This window comes from Salmo salar, chromosome 12, assembly GCF_965601325.2.
Source record: "Salmo salar chromosome 12, fSalSal1, whole genome shotgun sequence".
Classification (NCBI taxonomy): domain Eukaryota; kingdom Metazoa; phylum Chordata; class Actinopteri; order Salmoniformes; family Salmonidae; genus Salmo; species Salmo salar.
Genome location: NC_138302.1, coordinates 61927705 through 61943731, shown reverse-complemented (window position 1 = coordinate 61943731; position 16027 = coordinate 61927705). Strand labels below are relative to the sequence as shown.

The 16027-nt window shown below is 42.6% G+C and overlaps 1 long non-coding RNA gene across 1 annotated transcript; it reads right to left on the bottom strand.

Moving 5' to 3' along the window:
- Positions 1–1549: 1549 nt before the first annotated feature.
- LOC123725524 (uncharacterized) lies at positions 1550–14181 on the bottom strand. Its single transcript, XR_006758041.2, has 2 exons — positions 13805–14181; positions 1550–1803 (listed from the first exon to the last, which is right to left on the bottom strand). It is a non-coding gene; the product is annotated as an uncharacterized LOC123725524 (long non-coding RNA).
- Positions 14182–16027: the final 1846 nt, after the last annotated feature.

Sequence of the window (16027 nt, the reverse complement as noted above, 5' to 3'; positions counted from 1 at the left end):
TTATTTTTGTTGTGAAGGGGAAGAGATGCTATGTCCTCGTCAGAACAAGTCACATACTAGGAGTTGTAGGAGTACTGTCCTACAACAATGTGTGGGCTGTCATTGACACTGTACCAAAGGAGGTTAGTACTGAGAGGACCACATTTTAAGAGGACAAAGTGAACAAAGCCTCTCAGCTCCTTACATAACACTTAGTATGCTTCTCACAGACCACTGCTATGTATGAGTGACCATGACACACACTCCACACAGCCTGCTGTTACCTTCAATACACACAGGCTTGTTTTTCTTCGCAAGAAAATGTCTGAAATGAGAAGCATTTAGAAGCTTTGGAGAAGTCCAGTCCTTCGGAGAAGTCTGGTCCAGTCCTCAGACACTCAAGGTTCTAGCCTCTTTGACTCCACATGAATTAACCTTGTGTTAAACCATGTGTCTTTGACCTCACTAGGTTGTGTGTGAGTGTGTGTATAACACATTCATGCCAGCATTCCGTTATGCATGTCAGTACTATCAAGGACCAAGAAGATCAAAACAGACTAGAAAGTTGAGTTATTGATGCCAACTTGTCTCTGAGACACATTTTTAGCTGTTACAGGTTGTTTCACTCATTCAGCTGCTGAAGTTAAGAGGAACCGTTATACTTTGATTTTTAAGAGGGCCAGTGGGTGTTGTCTGCTTGACAGTTGACATGCAGTTAGAGCCAATTTGTCTGGCGCCCATTCCTCTACTAGCCAGTTGGCTAGTAGAGATCACTCTATTCGGTCTACTATACAGGGGATCAGTCTATTCCTCTACTATACAGTACCTCCCTGAGCATTTAAAACACGCTGTGGTGCTCACTCTCTCTGGCTGCCAGTCAGGAGGTCAGCAAGTACTTGTGTTCGCTGCTCTGTTGCGGCTGCCCAGCGGGAACAGCCAGCACTGGCACCCTCTCCTGGCTGGAGGGCACCTTGCAGGCCCTGTAGATGATGAGGAAGAGGATGAGGAGGAGGATGGCCACCATTGCATTGCAGGCGATGGCCACCACAGCTGCCGTGGACAGCCCCAGTCTCTCCCCGGACTCCATGACACAAACCAAACAGGAGCCGAGTCACCTGAAACGAGTCACCCAACACTAGAGTGGGCTCTCTTTAACTGTAGTCTCAGAGTAAGAGTATATGGTGTGAATGTATTCAAATATCTGTGGGTGGGTAGACTGGCGCCAACTAGAATGATTCTAGAGCTCTTGATATTGTGATACTTGTGCAAGACAGATGATGTCAGTATGATGTCATTAAAAAAAAATATATATATATATATATATTGTTCCTCGACTCAGGCTCCCCATTAAAAATGTAACAACTGCTTTTAAGCTTTTAACTTGCTCCAAGGCTTCATCTTCGCTTTCATTCTTGTAATACTGAAGAACAACCTTTAAAATATTAATATATTAGAGTAAAGTATCAGTCCCAGAAAGCAGTCTATGCTTTCATTTTGGGGAAAAAATGTAATTCAACCCTCGATTTACTTGAACAAAAAATTAAATGTCTTCTAATGATACAGCACTGTATATTGGAGAGATGTTTTAATGTCCTATAGTTCTCAAATCTCTCTTTCTATTTTGTCTGGAGTAAGTCTTCACCACTGCCCCTGCTATGTCTCAGAGTCAATCAGGGCCCAGTCATCAGGACCCCAAGGGTCAAAGCGCTGCAACTGGCTCTCCATGATGATAATCCACAGTGATGTTGGTACATCCTGGACATGTGTGTGAGGCGGACGGCTCTCCGCAGGTTGGCTACAACGGTTGGCTTTACAGTGGTTGCCCTGCAACAGAAAACATTTGAGAAATGTTAGGTGGAGAAAAAAGCCTGTCAGAAAATAAATATATTTTTGATGCACAATGCAGTCTGTTCATTGTAGCCTTTAGACATTCCGCATTGCTTGTTTTGTCCCACTTACATGTAACATCTGCTCCCTTATCTGTAAATTATCCACTCAGCAACTTTACATCACTGGGACACGCAGACATAACACATGCTGATGTTCTGAATGCAGCTTATGAGTAGTGAAATTGTAAAGCTGCTCTTATGCCGTTTGTTCCTAATTAACATTTGCATACCTATGCATTTTTGTAAATGTTCTTGAAAAGCATCATCTAGCATGTATTAGGTAACATTTGTTTACATAGAGGGCATCACAAATGGCACCATGTTTCATATATAGTGCACTACTTTTTACCAGAGTCCTATGTGCCGGACATATTGTAATGCACTATGAAGAGGAATATGGTGCCATTTGGGACGCAGACATACTGTACATATGTTCTTACACATTATTTATATTTAGCACATTTGTTTTAGGGTTGTCACTATACCAGTATCGTGATACTATGATACCTGATTTCCCAAGGCAAAAAGGAAAACACGAAGCAGACCCCATTCTTTGGTCCTTTAAAAAACCTACTGTATGTAAAATATTGTGTGCTATACAGTGCCTTGCAAAAGTATTCATCCCCCTTGGCGTTTTTCCTATATCGTTGCATTACAACCTGTAATTTAAATAGATTTTTATTTGGATTTCATGTAAATGGACATACATAAAATAGTCCAAATTGGTGAATTGAAATGAAAAGAATTACTTGTTTCAAAAAATTCTTTAAAATAAAAACAGAAAGTGGTGTGTGCATATGTATTCACTCCCTTTGCTATGAATCCCCTAAATGGTTAAATAAAGTCCACCTGTGTGCAATCTAAGTGTCACATGATCTCAGTATATATACACCTATTCTGAAAAGCCCCAGAGTCTGCAACACCACTAAGCAAGGGGCACCACAAAGCAAGCGCCACCATGAAGACCAAGGAGCTCTCCAAACAGGTCAGGGACAAAGTTGTGGAGAACTACAGATCAGGGTTGGGTTATAAAAAAATATCAGAAACTTTGAACATCCCACGGACCACCGTTAAATCCATTATAAAATTTTTTAAAGAATATGGCACCACAACCAACCTGCCCAGAGTGGGCCACCCACCAAAACTCATGGACCAGGCAAGGAGGGCATTAATCAGAGAGGCAACAAAGAGACCAGATAACCCTGAAGGAGCTGCAAACTCCACAGCGGAGATTTGAGTATCTGTCCATAGGACCACTAAGCTGTACACTCCACAGAGCTGGGCTTTACGGAAGAGGGGTCAGAAAAAAGCCAACGCTTAAAGAAAAAATAAGCAAACACATTTGGTGTTTGCCAAAAGGCATGTGGGAGACTCCCCAAACATATGAAAGAAGGTACTCTGGTCAGATGAGACAAAAATGTAGCTTTTTGGCCATCAATGAAACGCTATGTCTGGCGCAAACCCAACACCTCTCATCACCCCGAGAACAACATCCCACAGTGAAGCATGGTGGTGGCAGCATCATGCTGTGGGGGTGTTTTTCATCGGCAGGGACTGGGAAACTGGTCAGAATTGAAGGAATGATGGATGGAGCTAAATACAGGGACATTCTTGAAGGAGACATGTTTCAGTCTTCCAGAGATTTGAGACTGGGACGGAGGTTTACCTTCCAGCAGGACAATGACCCTAAACATACTGCTAAAGAAACACTTGAGTGGTTTAAGGTGAAACGTTTTAAATGTCTTGGAATGGCCTAGTCAAAGCCCAGACTTCAATCCAATTGAGAATCTGTGGTATGACTTAAAGATTGCTGTACACCAGCGGAACCCATCCAACTTGTAGGAGCTGGAGCAGTTTTGCCCTGAAGAATGGGCAAAAACCCCAGTGGCTAGATGTGCCAAGCTTATAGAGACACACCCCAAGAGACTTGCAGCTGTAATTGCTGCAAAAGGTGGCAGTACGAAGTATTGGCTTTGGGGGGTGTATAGTTATGCACGCTCAAGTTTTCAGTTTTTTTGTCTTATTTCTTGTTTGTTTCACAATAAAAAATATTTTGCATCTTCAAAGTGGTAGGCATGTTGTGTAAATCAAATGATACAAAACCCCCAAAAATCTATTTTAATTCCAGGTTGTAAGGCAACAAAATAGGAAAAATGTGAAGGGGGTTAATACTTTTGCAACCCACTGTAGCTTGGAAAAGGAACATGATTCTTGGGGACAACGTAAGGATGCTCGTTTCCAACGTTTTTCTCAGGAAATCTAGTCCTCTTCATGTTTTGTTTCCTTGCCACGATTTTGTGAGTATGGTATCGTGACAACCCTATTTTGTTTACCTGTACATTTTTCATGGCAAGCTTTAAAGGCCTTAGCAGATATTCCATGGCTAGATAATAGTGTCAGGTAGATGCATGGAGTGCAGTTTTCAGAATAAATTTAATGGTAGACTCCATGACATCATCATACACAGTGGGGCAACTTCCTGCTTACGGACCTCAACAACATAATATTTCAAAAAGTGACACAATTTGCACCATGCCTTGAGGGCACGCCCCCAACACTAAGCAGGAAGAAAAATGATTTTTACCAAAGGATACAAATAAAGAGTTTGGAGGGAGAGATGAGGAAGAAAAGTGGTTCAGATACAAAGATATTCTATTGTGCAATAAACACATGCATGCTCGGACATACACCCACCTATCGACCGTTACTGTAAAACAGATACTCACACTTATCCACTGTTAAACCGGGATGTGGTAGAGCCGGATCATATACAGTGCCTTCGGAAAGTATTCAGACCCCTTGACTTTTTCCACATTTTGTTACGTTACAGCCTTATTCTAAAATTGCTTAAATAGTTTTCCCCCCTCATCAATCTACACACAATAACCCAAAATGACAAAGCCAAAACAGGTTAATTGAAATTGTTGCTAATTTATAAATAAATAAACTGAAATATCACATTTACATAAGTATTCAGACCATTTACTCAGTACTTTTACGTAAGTATTCAGACCCTTTACTTTGTTGATGCACCTTTGGCAGCAATTACAGCCTCGAGTCTTCTTCTGTACTACGCTACAAGCTTGGCACACTTGTATTTGGGGAGTTTCTCCCATTCTTCTTTGCAGATCCTCTCAAGCTCTGTCAGGTTGGATGGGGAGCTTCGCTGCACAGCTATTTTCACGTCTCTCCAGAGATGTTCGATCGGGTTCAAGTCCGGGCTGTGGCTGGGCCACTCAAGGACATTGAGACTTGTGCTTAGGGTCATCAGCTTCCTATTTCGAAACAAAGCATCCTTCACTCATGCTGCCAAACATACCCTCGTAAAACTGACTATCCTACCGATCCTTGACTTCGGCGATGCCATTTACAAAATAGACTCCAACACTCTACTCAGCAAATTGGATGCAGGCTATCACACTGCCATCTGTTTTGTCATCAAAGCCCCATATACTACCCACCACTGCAACCTGTATGCTCTCGATGGCTGGCCCTCGCTTCATATTCGTCGCCAAACCCACTGGCTCCAGGTCATCTATAAGTCTTTGCTAGGTAAAGCCCCGCCTTATCTCAGCTCACTGGTCACCATAGCAGCACCCACCCGTAGCACGCGCTCAAGCAGGTATATTTCACTGGTTACCCCCAAAGCCAACTCCTCCTTTGGCCGCCTTTCCTTCCAGTTCTCTGCTGCCAATGACTGGAACGAATTGCAAAAATCACTGAAGCTGGAGATTGATATCTCCCTCACTAACTTTAAGCATCAGCTGTCAGTGCAGCTTACAGACCATTGCACCTGTACATAGCCCATCTGTAAATAGCCCACCCAAATAGCCCATCCCCATATTGTTTTTGTTTTTTTGCTCCTTTGCACCCCAGTATCTGTACTTGCACATTGATCTTCTGCACATCTATCACTCCAGTGTTTAATTGCTAAATTGTAATTATTTCGCCACTATGGCCTATTTATTATTGCCTTACCTCCCTAATCTTACTTCATTTGCACACACTGTATAGAAACCTTTCTATTGCGTTACTGACTGTACGTTTGTTTATTCCATGAGTAACTCTGTGTTATATGTGTCACACTGCTTTGCTTTATCTTGGCCAGGTCGCAGTTGTAAATGAGAACTTGTTCTCAACTGGCCTATCTGGTTAAATAAAGGTGAAATAAAAAAAGAAAATTGTCCTGTTGGAAGGATCTTTCTATACTTTGTTCCGTTCATCTTTCCCTCGATCCTGACTAATCTCCCAGTCCCTGCCACTGAAAAACATCCCCACAGCATGATGCTGCCACCACCATGCTTCACCGTAGGGATGGTGCCAAGTTTCTTCCAAACCTGACACTTGGCATTCAGGCCAAAGCATTCAATTTTGGTTTCATCAGACCAGAGAATCTTGCTTCTCATGGTCTGAGAGCCATTTAGGTGCCTTTTGGCAAACTCCAAATCGGGCTGCCATGTGCCTTTTACTAAAGAGTGGCTTCCGTCTGGCCACTCTACTATAAAGGCCTGAGTGGTGGAGAGTGCTGCAGAGATGGTTGTCCTTCTGGAAGGTTCTCCCATCTCCACAGATGAACTCTGGAGCCATGTCAGAGTGACCATCGGGTTCTTGGTCACCTCCCTGACCAAGGACCTTCTCCCCCGATTGTTCAGTTTGGCAGGGTGGCCAGCTCTAGGAAGAGTCTTGGTGGTTCCAAACTTCTTCTATTTAAGAATGATAGAGGCCACTGTGTTCTTGGGGACCTTCAATGTTGCAGAAATGTTTTGGTACCCTTCCCCAGATATGTGCCTCGACACAATCCTGTCTCAGAGTTCTACGGACAATTCCTTCAACCTCATGGCTTGGTTTTTGCTCTGACATGTACTGTCAACTGTGGGACCTTACATAGACAGGTGTGTGTCTTTCCAAATCATGTCCAATCAATTTAATTTACCACAGGTCGACTCCAATCAAGTTGTAAAACATCCCACCGATGATCAATGGAAACAGGATGCACCTGAGCTCAATTGCGAGTCCCATAGCAAAGGGTCTGAATACTTACATAAACAAAAAATTAAAAATGACATTTGCAAAAATGTCTAAAAACCTTTTTGGTTTGTCATAATGGGTATTGTGTGTAGATTGTTGAGGAAAAAAACGATTTAATCAATTTTAGAATAAGGCTGTAACGTAACAAAATGTGGAAAAAGTCAAGGGGTCTGAATACTTTTCGAATGCACTGTATATTTAAATATATGGCTCGGGATAGAGCAGAGTTAGCCCTAATCCATGCCACATTGTAGAAAAATATTGGTCTACTCTGACTCTAGCAGCAGAAGAAGATTCTGCTGTGTGTGTGTGTGTGTGTGTGTGTGTGTGTGTGTGTGTGTGTGTGTGTGTGTGTGTGTGTGTGTGTGTGTGTGTGTGTGTGTGTGTGTGTGTGTGTGTGTGTGTGTTTGTCAATAACAGAAGAGAGCAGCTGCAGTAATCACCTGGGGTGGTCATTCCTGCAGAGCTGGCAAAGGATGCACCGATAATTAAACAAGTGATTAGAAGGACTCACCAAGAAATACTTCCAAAAGGTTTAATTTGAGATAGAAAGGAGTTGGAGCACTCAACAAAAAAGCATACATTTATTTATTTTAGCTCACTTTAATCCATTGTACAGGATGCAAACAGGTGAATTAAACAGGTGGGTGTGCTTACATTCAATCTCTTGAGCAGTTACACCTTCTGATAGAAAGGTATAGCCTACAGAAGGACAGAGATCATCAGGTTATGGAAGTGGATATGGATGTAGAATTCTCTCGCTCTTCCTCTCTCTCTTTCAATCTCTCTTTCAATCTCTCTCAACTCTCCCACTCTTTGTCCCATTGCACCACTGCACAGAGAGATAAAGAAGGCAAGCTGGCCCTGCAGGCCTCTCCAAATCCTCTTCCAACGGGAGAGGCGGCCACGGAGGGGTTATTCAGAATGTGTCAGAAGCGATATGAACCATGGAGAGGAGAACAGAGTGTGCCTAATTACCCAGGGGGTCTGCATTACACAACAAGCCGTATTTTACAAATGTGCCTATCACACACCACTCAATGACTTTCAGCTTGGCTCTCGGCATAGAGCATGGCCAAATCGCACAGTATTTCAGGGTTTTCCGAGTAGGGAAGTCTGAATGAGCACACAGAGAGAGAAAGAGAGCGAGAGAGAGATTGTGAGTAAAACCCAGCCATGGGCTCGGTGGAGTGGATCTGAGTGACCGAGACATTAATAGTAGTTAGCTGGACCACTTTTAGACTATAAGGTTTGCCAGGAATAGTTCCCACCAAGTTGGTAAATGTTGTTGTTGAGGATGTTGTTTCTGCATCAAAAATGCCTCTGTACAGACAGCCCGTTGCATGCACGCACACACACACACACGCACGCAAACACACACACACACACACACTCACACACAAACCTTGCCTATGAATAACGATGAGACTCAAGTGATTAATATGACAGACGAGGGCAAAATCATTTCCTGGGAGATAAACACGCAGACACCTCACAATACCCAGGCAGGCAGCCTTGAGATCAGTCAGCTATGTGTGTCAGCCTGAATGTGGGAAGGACATGCACAGCAGATAGGTGCTTTGTCTGCCAACGCGTGGGCAGGAAGGAAGGACTCTGCAAGTTCCAAAGAAGTGGGACACGGGAGCTGGTGATACCCACTGAGGCTGAGTAAGAGCAAGCGTCTCCCTGCAGAGAGAGGGTAGAACAGCATTCTTCAATGCTGGAGACCCACAGGGCAGGAAAGCTTTAGTTTTAGCCCAGTATTAACAAACCTAACTCTAAAAATCAAGGGCTTGATGATTAGTCGATTAGATGAGTGGGGTGCTTTAATCGTGGGCTGGAATAAATGACTGCACATCCTGTGGGTTCCCAGGACCAGGTTTGAATAACACTGGTGTTAGAAGTAATCAAAGGCTTTTGACCACTGTAAGTATTTGGTTCTCCTAGTGGAGGGCACTTTACTACTTATTTAAAACGTACAGTTCAAGTCGGAAGTTTACATACACTTACGTTGGAGTCATTAAACTTGTTTTTCAACCACTCCACAAATTTCTTGTTAACAAACTATAGTTTTGGCAAGTCGGTCAGGACATCTACTTTGTGCATGACACAAGTCATTTTTCTAGCAATTCTTTACAGACAGATGATTTCACTTATAATTCACTGTATCACAATTCCAGTGGGTCAGACATTTACATACACTAAGTTGACTGTGCCTTTAAACAGCTTGGAAAATTCCAGAAAATGATGTCAGGGCTTTAGAAGCTTCTGATAGGCTAATTTACATAATTTGAGTCAATTGGAGGTGTACCTGTAGATGTATTTCAAGGCCTACCTTCAAACTCAGTGCCTCTTTGCTTGACATCATGGGAAAATCAAAAGAAATCAGCCAAGACCTCAGAAAAAAAATTGTAGACCTCCACAAGTCTGGTTCATCCTTGGGTGCAATTTCCAAATGCCTAAACGTACCATGTTCATCTGTACAAACAATAGTACGCAAGTATAAACACCATGGGACCACGCAGGCGTCATACCGTAAAAAAGCCAGACTACGGTTTGCAACTGCACATGGGGACGAAGACTGTACTTTTGGAGAAATGTCCTCTGGTCTGATGAAACAAAACTAGAACTGTTTGGCAATAATGACCATTGTTATGTTTGGAGGAAAAAAGGGGAGGCTTGCAAGCCAAAGAACACCATCCCAACCGTGAAGCACGGGGGTGGCAGCATCATGTTGTGGGGGTGCTTTGCTGCAGGACGGACTGGTGCACTTCACAAAACAGATGGCATCATGAGAACGGAAAATTATGTCGATATATTGAAGCAACATCTCAAGACATCAGTCATGAAGTTAAAGCTTGGTTGCAAATGGGTCTTCCAAATGGACAATGACCCCAAACATACTTGCAAAATGGCTTAAGGACAACAAAGTCAAGGTATTGGAGTGGCCATCACAAAGCCCTGACCTCAATTCTATAGAATATTTGTGGGCAGAACTGAAAAACCATGTGTGAGCAAGGAGGCCTACAAACCTGACTCAGTTACACCAGCTCTGTCAGGAGGAATGGGCCAAAATTCACCCAACTTATTGTGGGAAGCTTGTGGTAGGCTACCTGAAACGTTTGACCCAAGTTAAACAATTGAAAGGCAATGCTACCAAATACTAATTGAGTGTATGTAAACTTCTGACCAACTGGGAATGTGATGAAAGAAATAACAGCTGAAATAAATCATTCTCTCTACTATTATTCTGACATTTCACATTCTTCAAATAAAGTGGTGATCCTAACTGACCTAAGACACAGAATTTTTGCTAGGATCAAATGTCAGGAATTGTAAAAAACTGAGTTTAAATGTATTTGGCTAAGGTGTATGTAAACTTCCGACTTCACAAATGTTTTAATAATAAATTATACATACAGTTGGAGAATGTATGCTCCTCTCGGAGCTAAAAAGAGTTTGAGTCAAGTCACTGTATTACGACTGGTGTTGTAATCTTTATAAATGGTGTAAGAGTAACATTAACGTTAACATCGGGACATAAGGCAGCTGTTCTGTTTGTTATGAAGCCTGCGTACTAAGCTTGACTTCCATTTTGTCGCTGCTCAAAGCATTAAAAGGACAAATAACAAACGTCTTGTAAATCCTGGGGGTACTACAGAGCACATCAGACAGGCAGAACACATTGCCTCGGGACGGTGGATTGTAGGTCAGAGACAGAGAAAAGAAAACATAGCACGGTTTGGCTGTATATGGTAGCAGTATACATGGTCAGAATGTTGAGCAACACAAAGCATGCGTCCCTAATGGCACCCTATTCCCTGTATAGTCCACTACTTTTGACCAGAGCTCTATGGGCACAAAATAGGGAATAGGTGCCATTTTGGATGCACGCAAAGTGTCAGACTAAATACTGGTTGCTTTTAAAGGCATGCCACATCGATACCTCAGTGGGTTGGTGCCAGTGGTGTTTCATATTTGAAGTCATTTTTATAGAGCAATGCATTCAGGCAGATTTGGTTGCACTCTGGTACTGCATTTTGAATGATGAATTCAATGCTGTTTATTAACCTAATATTGCATTAACTTCCTTTGATAGAAAACAAATCTGTGATGTGCTGAGGTAACTGGAAACTGGTCTTTCGCTCTTTCTCATTTGTTTCCATTCTACGCAGAGGCAATGAACAGTGATTCTGAACCTCTTTCTTTGACTGCTTCACTGATCCATGACATTGAAATCAATATAAATACAATTCTCAACTCAATGTCTTTAATTAAGACAGCACATTGAATAGATGACAATCTCTCATATGATAACAAGATCAGCTTATCCTCTTGCCCAGCATTGACCCCAAACACAACGTCACTCAAATGACTGATTGGAAACAGGGACTACCTCTTAATCATTCATAGTAGCTGTACACTGGTCTTAGGGTGATATATTTCCTTGATTCCTCTCTCCTTGCCCCTCCTTCTCAAAATGCATTGGAGGAGAAGATCCGAGGTTCCTCTCCTCTGACGTTCTTCTCCAATGCTTTTTGAGAAGGAAGAAAGGAGAGAGGAGACGAGGAATCAAGGAAATACAATTGGGATTCATTCACATTTGGAGACATTAAATCAGAAGCATTAGCAGAAACCGAGAATATTGCTCAAGCATGGAACGTAGAATTTTCCACAACAACAAACCACCCCTTCTTCACCCACCCTGAAGGCAGCAGAACGAACCATCTGTATTAGCGGGGGGTGCTGATGCACGACTGGCCTGGGCATTCATCTGAGATTATTCCCAAGGTCTAAGTCACTGTCAGTTTCGGTCTCTCTAGTCCAGTGGTCTCCAAACCTGTTCCCGGAGAACTACCCTCCTGTAAATTTTTGCTCCAACCCCAGTTGTAACTAACCTGGTTCAGTTTATCAACCAGTTAATTATTAGAATCAGGTGTTCTAGATTAGGGTTGAATTGAAAACCTACAGGATGGTAGCTCTCCGGGAACAGGGTCGGAAAGCCCTGCTCTAGTCTCACATTGCCAATCTCAAGGCTACGTTTACCCAGCAGGCTTAAATAAGTACATCAAGCCTGCAAGGCTGTAACCCATTGATATCACCTAATTTGATATCTTAATTTTTAGATACTTCATGACATTCAGTCTTTACTCTTTACTTTGCAGAGCCATGTTCAGTTCAATTGTTGCATGTGGGGGTTTCTGACTGCAGTCTCCTCTTCAGAAAGTCAACTGCATGCTTGACTGGAATAACTTTGAACCTTGTCCCCAGTCTGAGGTCCTGAGCGCTCTGGAGAAGGTTTTCATCAAGGATCTCTCTGTACTTTGCTCTGTTCATCCTTCCCTCTATCCTGACTAGCCTCCCAGTCCCTGCCGCTGAAAAAAATCCCCACAGCAAGATACTGCCACCACCATGCTTCACCGTAGGGATTGTGCCAGGTTTCCTCCAGGCGTGATGTTTGGCATTCAGACCAAATAGTTAAATCTTGGGTTCTCATTTCCAGAGAATTTTGCTTCTCATGGTCTGAGGGTCTTTAGGTGCCTTTTGACAAAACTCTGAGCGGGCTGTCATGTGTCTTTTACTGAGGAGTGGCTTCCATCTGGCTACTCTACCATAACGGCCTGATTGGTTGAGTGCTGCAGAGATGATTGTCCTTCTGGAATATTCTCCCATCTCCACAGAGGAACTCTGGAGTCATGTCAGAGTGACCATGGTCACCTCCCTGACCAAGGACCTTCTCCCCCGATTGCTCAGTTTGGCCGGGCGGCCAGCTCTAGGAAGAGTCTTGGTGGTTCCAAACTTCTTCCATTTAAGAAAGATGGAGGCCACTGTGTTCTTGGGGACCTTCAATACTGCAGACATTTTTTGGTACCCTTCCCCAGATCTGTGCCTCGACACAATCCTGTCTCAGAGCTCTATGGGCAATTCCTTCAACCTCATGGCTTGGTTTTTGCTCTGACATGTACTGTCAACTGTGGGACCTTTTATAGACAGGTGTGTGCCTTTCCAAATTATGTCCAATCAATTTAATTTACCACAGGTGGACTCCAATCAAGTTGTAAAACATTGCAAGGATGATCAATGCAAACAGGATGCACCTGAGCTCAATTTCGAGTCTCATAGCAAAGGGCCTGAATACTTATGTAAATAAGGTATTTCTGTTTTTTAATTGTAATAAATTAGCAAACATTTCTTAAAAACCTTGTTTTTGCTTTGTCATTATGGGGTATTGTGTGTAGATTGATGCGGAAAAGGTTTTATTTAATCCATTTTAGAACAAAGCTGTAATGTAACAAAATGTGGAAAAAGTCAAGAAGTCTGAATACTTTCCGAATTAACTGTATCTACCTCAATTACCTCGTATCCCTGCACATCACTCTGTACTGGTACCCCGTGTATATAGCCAAGTTATCATTATTCATTACGCATTTATTATTACTTCTATTATTATGTTTTACTTTTCTATACATTTTCTATTTTCTTTCTCTCTGCATTCTTGGGAAGGGCCCATAAGTAAGCATGTCACTGTGATAATCTACACCTGTTGTTTACAAAGCATATTGACGAATACATTTGATTTGAAATTAAACTTTATTACTTGGAAACTATCGTTTTTTTTAAGACATTGTTAATTTTTACAAACAATGGAGTAAAACCATTTATTTCTATCAATACTCTGGGTTATGATGGGGTAAGACAGTTGTAACCATTATGAAGCTTTAACTTATATTCTTGAAGAATAAAATGCCATTGAACAGCTGTAAATATTGCATTTGATAAGCATGTGTGCAGGCATTATCTCTCAGCCCACTACACTACAGCCTCTGGAATATAGTCAATTTACTATCAGACAACTAAACCGAACAGGGAGACCAAAAATAGAGTAAAACAAAGAGCACATAGCCTACCTCTTGAACACAGATGTAGATTCTTCTCGGGATAGGCATCTGAATTCATTCTCAAAGCAAAGCAGATGAAATGCCAACTGTTCTTGACACAGGGACTGTCTGGCTCCAGTCTGCGCAGTGAAATGCTTGTAACCTACTCTCAGTCACATGGTTTGTCACATGTTAAGCCAGAAAATGTAAGGGAATTTCTGGATTTCTCTTCAAAATAAAAGCTTGTCTTTAAAATAAAAGCGTTCTTATAAAACATATAAAAATGTTATAGAAGAACATTTCGTTCAAATATACACCCATCTAGTACCATGTTGGACACCCCTTTGCCTCCAGAACAACCTGAATTCTTCGGGGCATGGAAACATTGCTCAATTGTCTATGTATGGTTTTTGTTTGTTGTCAGAAAAAACAGAGGAATAAGTGAAATATTACAAGAAAAGGAAACGTTGCTCAATTGGTATCAATGGACCTAGCGTGTGCCAGGAAAACATTCCCCACACCATTACACCACCGCCACCTGCCTGCACCGTTGACACCAGGCAGGATGGGGCCATGGTCTCTGCCATCAGCATGACGCAACAGGAACTGGGATTTGTCGGACCAGGCAATGTTCTTCCATTCCTCAGTTGTCCAGTGTTGGTGATCACGTACTCACTGGAGCCGCTTCTTCTTGTTTTTAGCTGATAGTGGTGGAACTGGTGTGGTCGTCTGCTGCAATAGCCCATCCCTGATAAGGACCGAGAGGGCCTCACAAATAAGGCCCTCTCACTTCATATTTGCTGTTGTTTCTTAGTCTACTTCTTTCAACTCAACATTACAAACCATACAAAATGTCTACTTGTCTTGGACAAAAGTGAAAAGGAATTGGATTTCATTATGACAGACACAGGTGTTTTGGTGTCAGGTGTGCGGCTGCAATTTCAATTGAACATAGCCGTAGAGACTGAGCCAATGAAAAGAAGCATGCAATGTCCTTTAATTACATTTTCCCTTTTGAATGGGGATATGTGGCATTTGGCTGCAAGGCAAGGCAGTTTCTGAGGAAAATATTGTATACATTTTAATATGCATGCTGTGGTATCACCCCATTTGCATGATATAATATAATATAAACAGAGCTCTGATGAAAGTATCTGTGATTTACATCCGTGCATACCGCTCATCTCATCAGCTCATCTGTCTCATCTGGCATCAGCCATGACAAAATATGTAGAATTCCAGGAAATGTGCTTGAAAACATCAAATATTTCTCTCCACCCAATGGCAAAAATGTGTAGAATTGCAGGAAATTGCTTTAAAACTGCTAATTTTTCTCTCTGCTCCATGGCAAAAGTAGCATAATTGCATGAAATTAGTTTAAATAATTTTCTTCGAAGCGGGGGGGCCCCCCAACCAAATCTCACCTAGGGCCCCAAAAGGTTAAGGCCGGCCCTGGGTAGCACAACACAGCTTTGTTTGAAATTCAACCACACATCATTTTCAGCAGTTAGAGGAGGAATTATTGTTTAAATCATTATTTCAGGTGGCTCAAAGGTCGTTCCACGAATAGAGTGCCTTTTATGTCTTTAGACATTATGTTTGTACATTTTGATAAAATACTCAATTTAACAGTGGCTCTAACTAAACCATGTTATAAAGGGGAGTTATTGTCACATCTGCTCCTGCAACACCCTCTACTGCTCATCCTGTGTCTCCTTGACCTGCCGCCACTCCCCCAGTACTCTCTCCCTCTCTCTCTCTTTCTCTCTCGCTCTCTCTCTGTGTGTGTGTGTGTGTGTGTGTGTGTGTGTGTGTGTGTGTGTGTGTGTGTGTGGTGTGTGTGTGTGTGTGTGTGTGTGTGTGATTGTGTGGGCGGAGACAGGTGTGCTGGAGTCAGAGCAGATCCCCACCACCTGCAACCTGTTCCATAATCAAGACCTCTACAAATACTCAGCGCTGCCACTTCCACGCTGCCAGATTGTAATCTCTGTTCAGTCAGTCTATGTTTCTAGCCGTTTGTTATTATTCAGATCCTGTTATCCTGTCGGTCATGTTTTTCTTGCCTGACGCTGTTTTCCGCTACAGTTCTTCCCGCTCTGACTCTGGTCCCTGTCTCCAGTCCCACGTCTCGTCATCCTGCTACTCTGTCCTAGATTCCCCACTCTACTACTCCCTTGGATTCCCCTACGGACCTGCTTACCTTGTCTCAACCCCTCTCGCTCCAGCCTCAGCCTCAGGTTTCCAGCAACCTGC